At 33.2% G+C, this 16,311-nt stretch overlaps 1 protein-coding gene across 1 annotated transcript in view; it reads left to right on the top strand.

The window, feature by feature from the left end:
- LOC118198651 (chitin deacetylase 8-like) overlaps nucleotides 1-16,311 on the top strand; it is a 56,117-nt gene that overhangs the window by 24,712 nt on the left and 15,094 nt on the right. The gene's annotated exons all lie outside the window — the stretch shown is intronic.

Raw genomic sequence — 16,311 nt, 5'->3', positions numbered from 1 at the left:
AATAATTTCACCCTGTACTATTTTTTAAAAAATTAAATGAGGAAGAATCTGCATAAATGTAGTTTCTGGCACTATGACGAAACAACGTTACCTAGAATATTTGAATGTATAGTTCTTACAATGTAAAAAACGACGGTGCAGTTGCACCAGAAGGCAGGGTATAGGGACGGGAAAATTTTGGTTTTAGAAGTATGAAACATTCCAAAATGGCAAAGTTAAAGGCGGATCGAATTTTTTCTCTATTTTAGACTAATAATCTGGAGGGGAAAATCATTCGTAAGTATCAATTGCTAACTCCAGAATGTATGCTTTCATTTTCTTAAGGACATAAAATCATTGACGTAAGTTGAGGAGTCGTGGCATGAAAGGACTTTGCCCCACCCACATGTTGAAATGGTGTCCTCGTCCAGGAAATGCAGAGTTTATGACATCACATTTAGAAAAGAGAGATTTCCTGTTTCTTAGGGATCTTTGAATGAATTCAAGGTCAAAGAAAAAGGGGCATGTTTTATGCGACAAACCTAACAACTCCCTTTGCAATCCCAATTCAACGGGTTTTGCTGTGTTTCAACAAAGAACACAAAGTTTCATTCTGGTTGCTTAAACATTAAGCGGCAAATATTCCAGTTAATTTTTTTCCCTTAAATTTATCGAAATTCATGACTTCTTCTATTCACTTATGGGGAGAGAAAATGGAATAGATGAATATTTTTACTTGAAATAATGAGTAAATCAATATTTATCCTATATTTCATATCAAAATTTACAAAATATTCTCACATTGCAGATAAAGTGCAGGTTAAGAATTCTTTAAAATTCCTAAACGAGAATTAAATCTGAAGGCATAGAACTCGTAAATTGATTTGCTTTAGGAAAGAGAATAGTTTTGGTGTTTCTTAGCCTGTAAATTACTCAGCTACCCAAAATTCACACTAATCTGTAAAAGATAATTCTGAAGATATTAAATTTGTTTTGAAAGAAACATTTTAATTTCCCTTCGTTTGAAAAAATATAATAAATTACAATTCATTTTAACAACGTGAAACATTTAAGCCTAGAATTCAGTAATGCGCAATAATTTGTACGTTATTTAAACGGAACTGAATTGAATTATTATATAATAATAAAGCACTCGAGGAATATTTGCCCAAGGGGAAGAACGCCTTCGTGGAGTACTTTCTAATCGTTATTTGAAATTAAAAAGTGTGTGTGTGTCTGATTGTAGCAAAGTCTCGAGGGCTATCTGCCTAAGGAAAGGAATGCCTTCGTGGAGTACTTTGGAAGGGAAACTGGCTCGTATACACATTACACATGGAGAAAACCACGAAAACGGTCATGCAGCCAGTCCGTTCGCGGGATTCGAACCTCGGACCGAACTACCAGTGTTCAGCGACTTTACCGCTCGGCCGCTAGTGGGCTGTTATTTGAAATGAAACTTTAAAATTTACACTTTTGCTTTTAATTAATTTTAATTTTTATTCTACTTTTACTTTGCACAGAGCATTCAGTACGTGAAATCACCAATAATAATATAATAATGATAATAAAAATGACATCATACAACTAAAAGTAAATTTCGATAAACTAATTACTGAAAATATTAAGCATATCAATGGCAGCGTTGGACCTAATAGTTTTAAGTTGCATTTCAACATCTGAAAGAACACTAATTACAATACAATTTTCACTACACAGACGAATGGAAAAGAATTCTCCCACTTTTATTGCAATATTTCAATAATTTTCGCAATTAAAAAAAAATTAGTTAAAACGTTTTAGGGGAAAATGATGCGATTTTCACTCATAAAATCCCTTTTCGCATTATTCTCTTTCATTTTGGCACCACTGCGTAGCTTTTCTAAGACATAAATAGGTTCCGTTAATATATGTTCCCATACATTATATGTATTTTTCATATTTTTGTCATTAATAAATTAATGTTTAAGATAAAAATGATACGACCTAATTTATAAGCAATGTAAAAACTGGAAATCTGAGGTAATTAATTTCTGAGCCAGAAATAGTTGTTTTAAGACGTAAATAAAAAGATAACAATAATAAAAAAAAAATATTAATGCTCCTAAAATATATCGTGATTTTTGCTTTCCTAATTGATTTTTGCTTTTTGATCCACCTGGGGTAAAAAAAAAAAAAAAAAAAAAAAAAAAAAAAAAAAAAATCTATTTTCATTAAATGATGTTTTCCGCATTTCTCTAAGAAGTGCGCAAAACTTGTTTCATACAACTTTATTTTTAGTAATTATGAAGAAACTTTATACTTGTTTCCTAAACAAGTATTTATTTATGCTAATTTTAGAATCTATGCGACAGAGTACTCATCTTCAAATATACGTTAGTTTCAATAAGTTTAACTAGAAATTATTAAACATTTCTGGGAACTTGAAACTTGGAAGGTTTAATTTTAAAATTTCCATTTCACATATTACACAGTCATCTTCAAAGCTCTTTGGATACAGGTCAATAAAATTTGTTTATTATTTCATCCTAAACTTGTGGAAGAAGTTCCTAAAATTATTCGAATATCCATAATTTTTACTGTTAAATATTTAATAATTGTACATTAACTGAAATACATTTATAGTACAGAGGAAATGCTATAAGATATTTCAGGTCATGTATTATGTGTCATTGGAATATGACAATAATAATAGTAGAATTTGACTGAAAAAAAAAAAAAAAAAAAAAAAAAACAGATGTTTCAGCTTTTTAGAAAGGAAAGTGGACATCTTTACAGTAAAATCTTAGATACTGTGACTCAACTTGGGAAGACACTGGAAATTTATGGTGGAGGCGGCTTTCTTTGCTAAACAGCTGCGTTGAAATGTGAAATGCTATCTTCAGTATACTTGTAATTGGCTGATGACTCAGAACAGTAAACTGAACTTGCTCGTATTCTAATGACATTTCTCTAGTCTACATCATACATCGAGAGCATAAAGAAGTTTTTCTTTAAAATTAAATTTGAAAGGGACCTCAAATATAATTCTTCATTATAAAGGTAAGTTATTGATTTGTAATGTGGGAAACGTTATGTCATGATATTCCCTAATCCCCTACTGTATGACGTATGCATTGCGTCAGCATGTGTTTCCCGCCTTCGGGGAAAGACGAGGTTTAGCTGGCGAGCGGAGCAGACGTCGCTCGATCGCTCGTAACAATGCAAATGTCTTCCAATATTAATAACGTATTGTTATATTAACATGAAATATTTTTATGATAAATATGAAATATAAATATATGTTTCCATACATTAAGAAACATAATGACAGGCCAACAATAAAAAAAAAATTTTTTTTAAACTTGTCCTGCGCTATAGCTGCAGGATTGAAGTAAAATAAACCTAAAGCACCTAAAGTTAAAATTAAATTGGAATCAAAGGAAGGCAATTCCTTGACGCTATAAATAACTGCAACCGTGTATAAAAGGTTTAACACAATATCTAAACAAATTTAAAATAAGAATTCATAGTAGCACAAACTCGAAAAATAAAAATGCAAAAGGGAAAACATACAAAATTATAAAAATTATTCTCCTTTTACTGAAACTCTAATTCAGAACTCATCAGGAGAAAATGAATTAAAGCTTCATAATAGTCGATTAACACGTTTTGAAAACATATTTCGTTGTCCTGGTTCATTAAATTTTCATTTAAGACATTAAAATTCATATAAAACCGAAAAATTGAATCTCAAATGTACCAGAATTTTCTCTACACGCTTTCGAAACACTTGGAAAAAAGAATAAAACATAACATTGTGCCAAATTGACTACTCAAAAAATCATAAAACTTTTCATTATGCAAATTGACCTTACAAAAAAAAAAAAAAATTGGTTTGTAGCATTGCGCGCCTCCAACTTGCACGCAACCAAGAGGTGACTGTTGAAACTGGATAAATGACAGAGTCTTGTTAAGGGTTTAAGTCCCTTTTTATTCAACGTAATAAATTACAAGTGCGTGCTCTTTACGCTCACAAACTACGCCGACTCGGCGGTAAAATAAAAATAATAACCTGAAAAGAAACTAAAGACAAGACTCTAACTACGAGGCTCTCTAAAAGTAACTAACCTCACCGCGTTTTACAATACCGCTGCTAATTCAGCAAACTTGAAGATCACGTTGAACGATTAACAATACTTCCAGGCAAGCACACCGGCGAAACGCGGGGTTCTTCAATTTCTGGCTAACTACCTCCGCGCTCGTGAAGTAAGAACAGCACACCTCGAACTCGTTTCCTTTCTATTTAACTCAGAATACTTCCGCTGATAATTTGAATCCTTGCGCGTTCTACTAAAATTTACATACTCTGGCATTGGCAGTTCCAGGGGAAAGTAAGGCTTGACAGGAAAGATAGTTTAAACTTAAAATAAATGTTAGTTAAAATAAATATAAACCCTACATTTGCCGCTGCCAGAATTTGGAAAACTTGGAAGCAGGTCCTACAAACGACCTGTTGTAAGTTTCTATAATTCTGAACTAACTCTCGAGAACCTCGTTTACACAAAAAAAATCTTATGTAACAAACTGTATACTAAATTTCTGTGGATACTTATAACTCTCTCTTCTTACAGCAACTTTTCCTGGACTTCATCAATCAATCTTGTGCTTTTCCTTCCAGCATCTGGAAGGAATAAGTATCAGTACCTTTCTAAATACATTATAATTTACACTTTCTTGACACAATAAATTTTTGTTTTTAAACGATTCGTTTTCCTTAGTTATTGCTTAATTCACATTCATTCAATTTTTCAAGCATTAATTTAACTTTACCCTGGCTCTCCACCCGACCAAATAGACACACCTTACTCGACATTCTACAACTCGATGAGCTACTTTAACATTCTTAGAAATTCAAGTGTAGGTGGAGAACCCTACAAAACACATTCATTCTAACTTCCCCCTCATTCATCTTTAAACATGCAGGCTTTCGCTCTAAAGCATGACTTTATCTACAGTTTAATACTTAAATTTTAAATTCATTGCTTTTGAGCATTTTACTTTTAGCATCTAAAATTTTATGCTTCTAGACTAAATTCTACTTTTACATAACATTCAAGTATTTACGTACATTTACAAAATTTTAATACATATAATTTTTACAATTTACCATAAAATGAATAAGAGAAAATAAATTTTTACTTTACTCATTCTTCGCCAAGCTGGCGGCACTGAAACTAAAATTCTTATTAATACAAGAATACGAAGTTATTTTTTATCTTCGGCCAAATTTTGGCTTTAACATAACAGAATTAGTCTTTCGACCAACAGAAAATGCTTGTTCTTAGCTTTTATACTTAAAGAATATAATACTTTTGCCTTAGCTACATAAAGTAAAACAAAACTAAGTCTTAACCGAGACATATTGACTTTCGTCAAAACATAGAACTTCGTACTTATGCATAACATTTCGGAACAAAAGAGAAAAAAAAAATTATAAAAGATTTTAACTTATCTTTGAGTTTTCGATGATTGAAACTCCGTCATTCTTTTCTGGCAATATTGTTCCCAAGTTAGAGGTTTCATGGACGTCAATCTTCTCCTTACTTACCTCCGAGTGTCGTCCACATTAGTTTTTGTTTTGCGTCCTCTGCATGCTGGCCTCTTGGCGGAGTACTTGTCGGGTTGTTGTCGTTTCCGTTTTCCCATGGGACGGCTGGTCTTGACGTCCTCCGGTCTGGAGTCCTTCTTGAATTTCTTCTGTTGTTCCTGGTATTTTTGTTCCTCCTGCTGCCGTTTCAGTTTCCGGAACGGCGGCCTTGCTGGCACCTGACTCTCTGGCCCTGGGCGCGTTCTCCTTGATGTATAATTTCTCCTGCGATACGTTGTATGTGGTGTTTTGATCTTTACCACGGTTTCTCTACGCGGTGCATCTGCCTTCTTGTTTTTCTTAAATGCTGGAGTTTGACCTGCATCTTATTAACCTGGGCGTTAGGTTTTTCCCCGAGTAAAGTCTACCAACAGCCGCATGATCCGAAAAGACTGTTACTGGCGCTTTGCCGAAATAAACTCGAAATTTGTGTACAGCCATTAATACGGTTAATGTTTCTCTTTCTCTAGCTGTATAATTCCTTTGTGTCTGATTCACCGTTTTACTAAAAAATGCCAGAGGATGGCTATTTTGCATAAGAACCGCACCCACCGCATAGTCTGACGCATCTGCTGCAATTTCCAGGTTTTCGTCCCCCTCCGGGAATTTTAAAACAGGGGCATTGATGAGCGATTCTTTTAATCTTTCAAATGCTGTATTTGCTTCCGCTGTCCACGTAAATTTACCTCTCTTTCTTTTGATTACTAAGAGTGGTTCAACAATATTAGCGAAATCTTTTATGAAAGACCGATAGTAAGAACATAACCCAAGGAAAGAAGAAAGTTTCTTGGCGGTGTTGGGCGGTGGGAAATTCTTGATGGCTTTTATTTTTGAATCTTGCGTTTCTATACCCTTTTGCGAAATTTTATAACCGAGATATTTAAGTTCTTTAGTTGCGAACTTGCATTTTGAGGCGTTAATTGTAAGACCGGCCTCTTATAATAATTTAAGTTGATTTTCCTAGGACAGGCATTAGAACAATGTCCAAAGCTCTCTGGAATGTTGATGGGGCCCCACACAACCCAAAGGGCATGCGTAAAAATGCATAAGTGCCCGATTTTGTTATAAACGCGGTTTTATGTATGTCTTCGGGTCACATAGCTATTTGATAGTAGCCAGACGTTAAGTCCAAAGTAGACATGTATCTTGTCGATTTGATCTGTCTAATAATTTCCTCTATAACCGGCAAAGGGTAAACTGGGAATTTAGTAATACTATTTAGTTTTCTGTAATCAATAGCAAACCTCCAAGCCCTTTTATCCGAAGGAGGAAACTCGTTCTTTTTCCTACATAGTACGACTGGACTCGCGTACTCACTATTTATGGGCGTTATTATTTTATTCTTTAACATCTCCTGAATATGTTCTTCGATGATTACGTCTTTTTGTTTGTCATAGCGGTAAGGTTTAGTCCTACAAGGTTTTTTGGCAGTTAATAGTATCTTATGCGTAACTATTTGACAATTTCCCGGCTTTTCTGAAAACAAGTTAGAAAAATTACTCACCACTTGCTGTATGGCTTGCCTTTCATGGTCATTCAGATGGCTAAGGTCCACTTGCGGTTTCTCCACAGGTTCCACCACCCTCTGGTCCATCTCCAGCACCACGGAAGTGTCTTGAAAATTCAATTTGGCCCTCGCGGCCCTTAAAAACCCCATACCTAAAATAAGAGGATTTTGCAGATTCTTCACTACAAAAATTAATACTTTGAGGCTTTCCTCTTTTACCTGTATGTTTAATGATAATTTCCCGATGCAGTGACATGTTTTTCCTTGCGCCGCTATAATTTCCGTATTTTTGGTTTTAAATAATCGTACCCTATAAAAATTCTTTTTGAAGAAATTTTCGCTCATAAAATTTCCTTCTGCTCCTGTATCGATGAGGGCTTCTACTGGTACATCGCCAACCAGGACTTGTATAATTGGTAGATGTGAGTTTTTTACGATGACCATATTTAAATGTCTTTTTGAGGGTTTTGTTAAAACTTCCGGTGTCTGGACCCTCCCTTTCACAGGCCCCTCTACTCGTTTAAAGCTTTCCTTTCAATTTGTGCCTTCTGGGTACGCGGATGTTTATTTTCGAATTTTCTTTTTGGGTCTTGACCTTCGAGTTTCGATGAGTTAGCTTGATAGCTTTTTCCCCCATAAGAGCGATTTCCATTTCTGGTTTCCTCATTTGAAAATTTCCTTCGGGTACTTTGAGAATACGTTGCCCCTCTAGCTTTTTCCGCTATTCTGCGATTTTGAAACTTCACCGCCAATTCGAAGAGCTCCTGCAATGTGCTTGGGTTTCTAACTTCGAAGTAGTCTTGAACAGCGGGTAACAATCTTGGTAAGATTATTTCAATAATCTCCGCATCGGGTTTCTTCCCATACAGCATATCCGTCAGCTTAATTTTTCGTAGAATAAAGTCCGTCAATTCTTCTATATCCCGTTGATAGAAACTATATAGTTCGGCTTCTAGCCTTGCTCGATCTTTCACTATGGGGAAGGCCTTTAATAACGATTTTTTGAAATTTTCAAATGTATACGTCTGGCCTCCGAATTCCCCTAATAAAAATTTGCCTATATTCTTCCACCATAGCGCGGCCTGTCCTCTTAGTGCAGATGTGGCGATGGCAACTTTTTGTCTTTCAGGGACAGGGTAGAGCTGGAGGTGATTGTCCAGGCTTTCTAGAAGTAGGTCCATTATGTCGATTGATATGCATTAATATCATTTATTGTCCTGTAGCTTAATTTTAGAAAACATCTGTTAAACGAATTACTCTTGGCTTGAATAAAGGTATTCTGATAAGGATATGTATGAATTCGAAACAGAAGTTGTTTTTCAGGAGAAAAGATTGCAGATGAAATAGTTCACATATTCTGTGTATATTGTCTAAGAGATGATGCAAACATGATTTTTTTTTTTTTTTTAACGTTCTTGATATGTATTTCTATTTTTAATGTCTTCGAACTGCAAATTCATCGGCAAATCTGAACTCCAATAATTCAAAACATAAACAATTCGTTTAACAAACGAAATAAGTGTCTAAAATTATTGAAAACTTTATTTATATTAATGCTTTTCGTGTTTTATTGCATACATTTAAAATATTTTTAAACATTCTTATTTGAGAATTTAATTATACGGCTTAGAAACAATGAAAACTATACTGCAGCTTAAATTGTAATTGACAAGAAAGTAATGCAATACATTAATATTAAGATTATTATTGATTGTCAATTTTTGTGCTTATGTATGTTTAAATATCTGTAATTCCATTATCTTCGGTTTTTATAGCTGTAATTCTGCTTAAAATACAATTTTTTCTTATGTCCTTTCATTCTTTTATTGCCCACCAACGGCCGAGCGGTAAAGACACTGAACACTGGTAGTTCGGTCAGAGGTTCGAATCCCGCAAACGGGCTGGCTGCATGGGCGTTTTCGTGGTTTTCCCCATGTGTAACGTGTATACGAGCCAGTTCCCTTAAAACGTCCTCCACGAAGGCATCCCTCCCTTTAGACAGATAGCCCTCGTGTGCTTTGCCATAATTAAATAATCCAATCCAATCCATTCTTTTATCATTAAATTAAAGCGTTTATTTCTGTATACTCTAAATTTGCATTATCCTTGAATTTTAAAATGATGCGAAAAACTAAACTCTAAATATTAAGCAATATTAAATTCGATAACAGGCGTAAAAGTCAACAAAATATAAATTTCAAATTGCCCGAGATATGTTTTTGCTTGTATATGTGTGTATATTATGTAAATGTGTGTATTTTCATGTATATGTGTGTATTCAATATCTTTTTTTTCTTTTGTCTTTCGCATCCTATCTTACTAATTTTCTTACTTTTCATTTGTTTCAATATTCATATAAGTTTTACGATTTGCTTATTATTTCTTTATATACCATAGTTTTAAAATTAAAACATACCTTTTAATTTTACATTTTATTTGATTTTAATTATTCCTTGTTTTATTTGTTTAATTCATAATCATTTTTCATTCACTGTTCTTAATGACTTACAGTAGGACTCTGACACCTTTAGTTCCTAAATTAAGCCCAGGTTTAATAAATATCAATGTGCATAATTTTAACCTCTAAATGCTTGTATGTTTTTTCGGATTATCTCGGCAAAGATTAATCACACAGAAACTACATACATTGCAGAAGCTAGTTAATCAGAAACTTATTGTAATGAATTTTTACATTAATCCTTCCAGATTTTAGTTCAGGAAATTAATATAATAAAAACATTTAAAAAATAAAATTAGTTAAAAAATTAATATAGCATTAATTAAGATAAAAATCTGAAAAGCTTCAGATTTTAAATTACGTTTAAAGGGGCGTTTTTTTAACGTTTTGTGTGTTACCTTTATTTATTAAATATCATGTTTTTTACACTTAAACCATAAAATTCAGTTTAACAGCAATGTCGCAAAATAATTTTAAAATCAGCATATCTTTAGAATTTCCGATACACAGTTCCGCGCGATTTTTTTTTCCTCGTAGAGTGTTGTCACTGCTGACTTTTAAATCGGTGAGTTTGTTAATCAAAAATTCGTTAAAGTTTTACACAATATGAAATAGATAATAAAATAAATTCCAAATTTGGGCTTCCAGATGCCCATATTCGGGTGGAAACGTACGTTATTCAAAATTGGATGGCTCTAGGTACAGTTGTTTTATCCCAATGCAAGAAATTTTGATACGTTTAGGCAGATTCTTCCTTATTTAATTTCATTAAATATAACACAGGGCGATAATATTGGATGGCAACAATTTGAAAAGTGAATCGGACATTTATAGTGAACCAACGCAAAATGCCGAAACGAAAATAAAAGTCCGACAGAGCAAATTGCATCTTTTTTGGACTAAAAAATTTATTTATTTTGCTTAATTTTTATTCGTTAAATATTTATACTGGTTGCAATAATCTTTTTCACAAGCATATTACTCTCTCCTGATAGTATAAACAATAAATTGTAAAAATTTTAATTTGATCAGTCTTAGCTACATTTGCATTTTGCGTTGGTTCACTATAAATATCGTTTCACTTTTCAAATTGTTGCCACTAAATATTACAGCCCTGTGTTATATTTAAAGAAATTAAATAATGAAAAATCTGCATAAAGGTATCTATATTTCTCGCATTGGGGTAAAACAACGGTACCTAGAGCCATCCAATTTTGAATCATGTAATCCTACTGCGAATATGGGCATCTGGAAGCCCGAACTTGGAACTTGAAATTTCATATTTTATAACTCTTTAACGTGTTTTTGATTAAGAAACTCAACGATTTCAAAGGAAGCAATGGAAATTTTGTACGAAAAAAAAAAAAAAAAAAAAAGGGGGGGGGAAAGAAAGAAAGAAAAATTATCGCTAGTGTGCGAGACTGTGTATCGGAAATTCTAAAGATATGCTCATGCGATATTGCCGTTGAATTTAATGTAATGGTTTAAGCGGGAAGAACATGATATTTAATAAATAAAAGTAGCACACGAAACTTTAAAAAAATGCCCCTTTGGGCGTAACGTAAAACCTGAAAGCTTTCAGATTTTTTTGTAAATTTCGTATGAACTAACTTTTGCCGCTCTAGCCGTTTACTTGCAGTAAGTTTCTCACTGGCTTTACCCTTGTCTCGTTTCTGGTTTGATTATTCATTTTTTTTTTCATTATTTATTTATTTCATGGATAACTTATATGGCGCTCCCTCCCCCGAATCATAATAGCACAGAAGCAGAATATTTTGTCTGTTTGGTTAATTAAGTAGAAATTTTTTAAGTTAATTGCTCTTATTCTTTTATTTTCATCTTATTCAGTGTTTTATTGCCAATAAAATAACATTACAGAAAGAGCTATTTTTTTACAAATTCTGCAAAATGTTTTAAAGGTTTAAACAAAAAGTAAATAAAAATTAACACAAATCATTGTTTACATTTTAATTTTTTTTTATTTGTGAAGAAAATTTATTCTGTACTATTATAGCTTGCTAAAAATATTTATTCTAGTTTCTTATGGCATTCGGTGTCATCCTTGGCAGACAAAATTTAAAATTTCTCGTCTCAGTTGCTATTTGGCATGATATACTCATTCATGTAAACCACGCGAGTAAATTCTGCAAAGTATAAAGACGAATCTGCAGTCAGCTGTCGGAGCTCTGCAGAACGAGAAAACATATTTAGAAAGTTGTAGAAGTGATAATAATAATTTAAATAATAATTTAATAGATTTCATCTCCGAAGAAAATTAAATTGCAGAAACGTTAAAAATCTACCCTTCCTTCAGCCAGTCCATCATACCCTAAGGCGACGTAGATTGTTTGGGTACGAGGCTTCATATGAAAACATACTAAGTGTTGGAAGAGGAATTTAAAGTAGAACTGTATTTCTACATGTTAGACATTGCTATTCGTTCTGTAGAAGAAAGATTTGAACTTACTCGGGAATACGGAGCATACTACGGTACAGTTTCCTATACGACGTAGGAACCCTCAAACATCTTTCAGAGAACTTTTGAATAGACGCAAAGACTAGAAATTGAAACTCACAAATAAACATTCGAGTAATCTGAACGCTTCGGAACTTTGTGATGAACTGGAAGATATGTCAAAATACATCGTTCCTGGAGTGGAGCCCCTTGTCATTTTAAAATATGTATAAAATCTTGAATGTTTTCCAAATATACTGGAGTGGAACTTCGAATTTTGCTGTCCTTTCCTATAACAGTTGCAAGTGGAGAGAGATATTTTTCAAAATTAAAATACATACAAACTTGTTTAAGATCTTCTATGACGGAGACTAGGCTGACAAATCTTGCTCTAATTTCTATAGAGCAAGGTACACCTAAAGAAATTGATCTTTCTGACTATGTTCGAGAGTTTTCGGAAATGAAGGCAAGGAGCTTTCACAAAATTATAGCTAATATTATAAAATAAAAGTTGTTACCCTGGTAAAAAAAAAAATCATTCAAAAATAAATATTTTCACATATTTTGGCGCAATTGAAAAATATGACTATTCTTCAGTCTTGTAGATTCCTTTACTTCTGACGAAGAGGGACCTAAACCTGCTTGCCCTAGAAATTGTTTGAGATCTTAACATAAATCTACACCAAACTTAAGGTTATTGTGTTACTAATTTTGTTTCACTCGGCGTGTTTCTCTTCTATTTTCACAGAATATATTGTTTTCAATGTTTTATAATATAACCAGTTATTTAAGTTTGCTAAATTAAGCGAAAAAAACTTAGATTGCTGCAGATTTTATATAAAAATTCAAAACATATTTGTATGTAAAACCTCTTGGATTTTACATAAAAATCTCCGTAAAACTAAGCTTTCTTACTTTTCTTAATGCTATACTTTACGTGACATGTTACTTTTTTTTTATATAGACTTATTCATTTATTATCAGTATGTATCTCAGTGACAGGAGAGAAAAGTCTGTCTCTCGCACGCACACAAAAAGTCTTAAATAACTGATTAAAATCATCTGATATCAAATACCCAGACTAAAGCAAATTTCACAGTTGATCAAGGGAAAATATTTTCCTTTTTATTCTTTCTTCATGTTACGTACCTTTCAACTCGTTCCCTAAGGATGTGCTTTTATTTTTTAACAAATAATCCAGATGTAATAAAATTCATCATAAAAACACTGGCTCGTGAAATCCTTGATTTTTTTAACTTTTTAAAAATTTTAATTTTAATTTTTATTTTTAAGCACATTAAATTTATTGAGGGGGGCCCAGGAAAAATTTTTGCATAGAGGTCCAAGAGTTCTAGTTACGCCATTGAGACGAAGTGCCAGTAACCCTTTTCGGCACAGAAAAAAAAAAGCTAGGCAGTCTAATCAGGCCTACAGGAGTACACAGGTAAAATTTTGTTAAGATAGCACTTATCGTTTTAATTTTGTGGGTGTGCCCGAAGCGAGCATACTGAATGAATAGAGTTTCGAAAAGAGTGCTGAAACGAGCATTGCTGGGAAGCGCTTAAAAGAGTAAGAGACTTTGCGTATGATTAAAAAACACTAGATTCTGAATACCGTAGGAGATTTAGCATTACTCTGGGTGTGCCATGAAGAGGCTTGCTACTCTACACCACATAAAAAGCTCTTCGTTGTTATATGATGATTACATGCGTACGATGGAAAAAAAGTAACTTGGGTATAGGATTTACGTTATTTATATATAATATTTACACTTCTATTTTTTTTTTTTTTTTTTTTTTTTTTTTTTTTTTTTCATGGTGGTACTTTTCGAAGAATGTGATTCCATCTTTGAAAAAAGCGCGACCCAATATTGCCTGTTTAGTACATATACTAGGATCCGTCAGATTCACTATCTGAAAGCAATTCGTGTAGCACTTTCAGTGCTTCAGAAATGGCTAGTCCTCTCCGATCCATATGTAAAATAATCAAAAATCCGAAAAAAATTAACTAATATTATATCTACAGTTTGAAATTGTAAACTATAAAATAAATTTAAATAAACGTCTACAACTATAACTATTAAATGTATCGTTAACAATACAACAAAACTTCTTTGAACGAAAGCGAAAGAGAAAAAGAGAACTGCTCTAGTGAAAAACCAAACAGCTAACTGATAAAATTACTCTTGACCTTCAGAAAATTACCCCAACAATTTGTTATTTGTTAACCAAACCTCCCCCTCCCCCCAAAAAAAAATAAAAGGAGGAAAAAAGAGAAATGAAGAAATTTTTTATCTAAACTAAGACAGTTTTCCAGTTCTAGTTTAGTCATCGATGAAGTCATCAGTGAAGGAAAAACGAATATTTTTGAAACTGTAACATAGTGTCATTTCCTTTATTATATGTGTGCAAAAGTAAGTTGACATCACTTTTGTTCGTAGATAATAAAAATGTAATTTTTAATCACTTGAAATATTTTCTTGGATCAGTTTGATACGATTAGTTCTGATGTTGTATTACTCAAGAAAAATGTCGTTATATTTAATTGTTATATGACAGTGAGAATTATACTTCAGTCAGTTCGATTTGTTGACTAGTTCAGTTACTGATCACAGTGGTTTGATTTCTGCATTAAATTAAATGAAATTGGTAGTTTCAGGTACCGTAAATTATTTTATATTGCATCCAAGTCTGGAAATTTTCATGTGACAAGGTAAGCAGTGTCAGGAAAGTTTTCCTGTGTATTTAACGTGACTGTACTTTATAGTATACATTTTCAAAACCGAAAATAATTGCTTTAAGCCCGGTCAGTAAATCTGCATTTAAGCACTGCGCAGTCAATTCATTTCGTATGATGTCCCATTTCGGGCATTCGTTTTTCAGGCTTTCTGGAGGCGTAGGTGGCAACAAAAATCGTTCCATTTCAGATCCCTCTTCCCATTTTGCAAGTGTTCTTGATAAAAATATCAGAAATTACACAATTTCAGCCTTTTTATTCTTAACCTTTTATTATAGTTGGTTAGAAAAGATAGGGGTAGCAGGTGTTTAAAATAGAGGTTAAACTAAATAAACTACACATTATCATTTTATTTAGAATTATACTCAACTATGTTTCAATTATATTCGTCAAGGAAAAATGAGCTTTCTTTACTTCTTGAATTTTTAGAAACCAAAAGATAAACCGTCTGTAGCGTATAAGGGATATGCCTGTCATTTTAAACAAAAACGTGCGTCTGGAAACTCGAGACGTGTACACCGAAAAACAAATTGTTTGGAACTTTGCTACTTAATACTCTATCTAGGGGGAATGAATAATTTTAAGCCTCGGGTATTGCTAGAGTGAAAGTTTTAACGTTCTGATCAATGCAAGAAACGTGCTCAAGCAGAATTAACCTCTGTATCGAAAGTTTATAAGGAGTCGTTTCCAGATCTATGGATTCTGGATTAGAGTTCGTAGCAGGAATTACGGAATGTGCATCTTTGAAAGTCTCCCTACAAAGTTTCAGGATCCTCGATTATGTCACAAAGTACAGAAAATCTGGTATTACCGAATAGCTGTACAGAAAATTTCTTAATTAATGACGAGGGAGAGACGGACAAAGTTTTATAAAGCGTTATTTTCAACAAACACCGGATTACAATCTCTAGCAGAAAGCAAATATTGTTTTGATGATGGAACTTTTAAACCAGTATTTCTGATGAAGCAGCCGTGTATCTTTCCTATATGCTCTTCTGCCTGATAAAACTCAATTACCTTGTAAAGACATTAGGTATTTTGGAAACAGGAGACTTGAAAAATGAGTAAACCTTTCACCAGGGATCCAACCACGGACCTCTGGATATTCGCCCAGCGTGCAGACCCCCGCACCACGAAGGCACGCTAAGAAGGCGGGAGAAATACCTTATAAACTTACAAAAAACGTTTTCCTTTTTAAAGCTAAAAATAGCTTTTTGGGAACCATAAACTTTTGAAGTTGCTATAGTAAAATCCTTTAGGAAGGCACTTGGAATTGCTACAGCGAAAGACATAAAACGGCAAAATCTTTAGAAGACTGGTCTCATAAACTGCATAATAACACAAAACCTCATAAAAATATCTTGGAACTCATACTGAAATGAGGAGAAGACACCCTTTATTATTATGCTCTAAGATGCAGATCCTGAAAACAGAGAATGAAACATTTGACGAAGTGATGAAGGTTACTGCTATGAACTTTGAAGATCGTTAAGATCGCTGTTAGAGTCTGTTTGCTAACACCGAAACATTTTTTACATCTATAATGTCTA

This window comes from Stegodyphus dumicola, chromosome 2, assembly GCF_044657685.1.
Source record: "Stegodyphus dumicola isolate Sdum_Otavi_A_Nest chromosome 2, ASM4465768v1".
Lineage (NCBI taxonomy): Eukaryota > Metazoa > Arthropoda > Arachnida > Araneae > Eresidae > Stegodyphus > Stegodyphus dumicola.
Note: the sequence above shows the minus strand (reverse complement) of the source record. Positions and strands in the feature narration are given on the sequence as shown.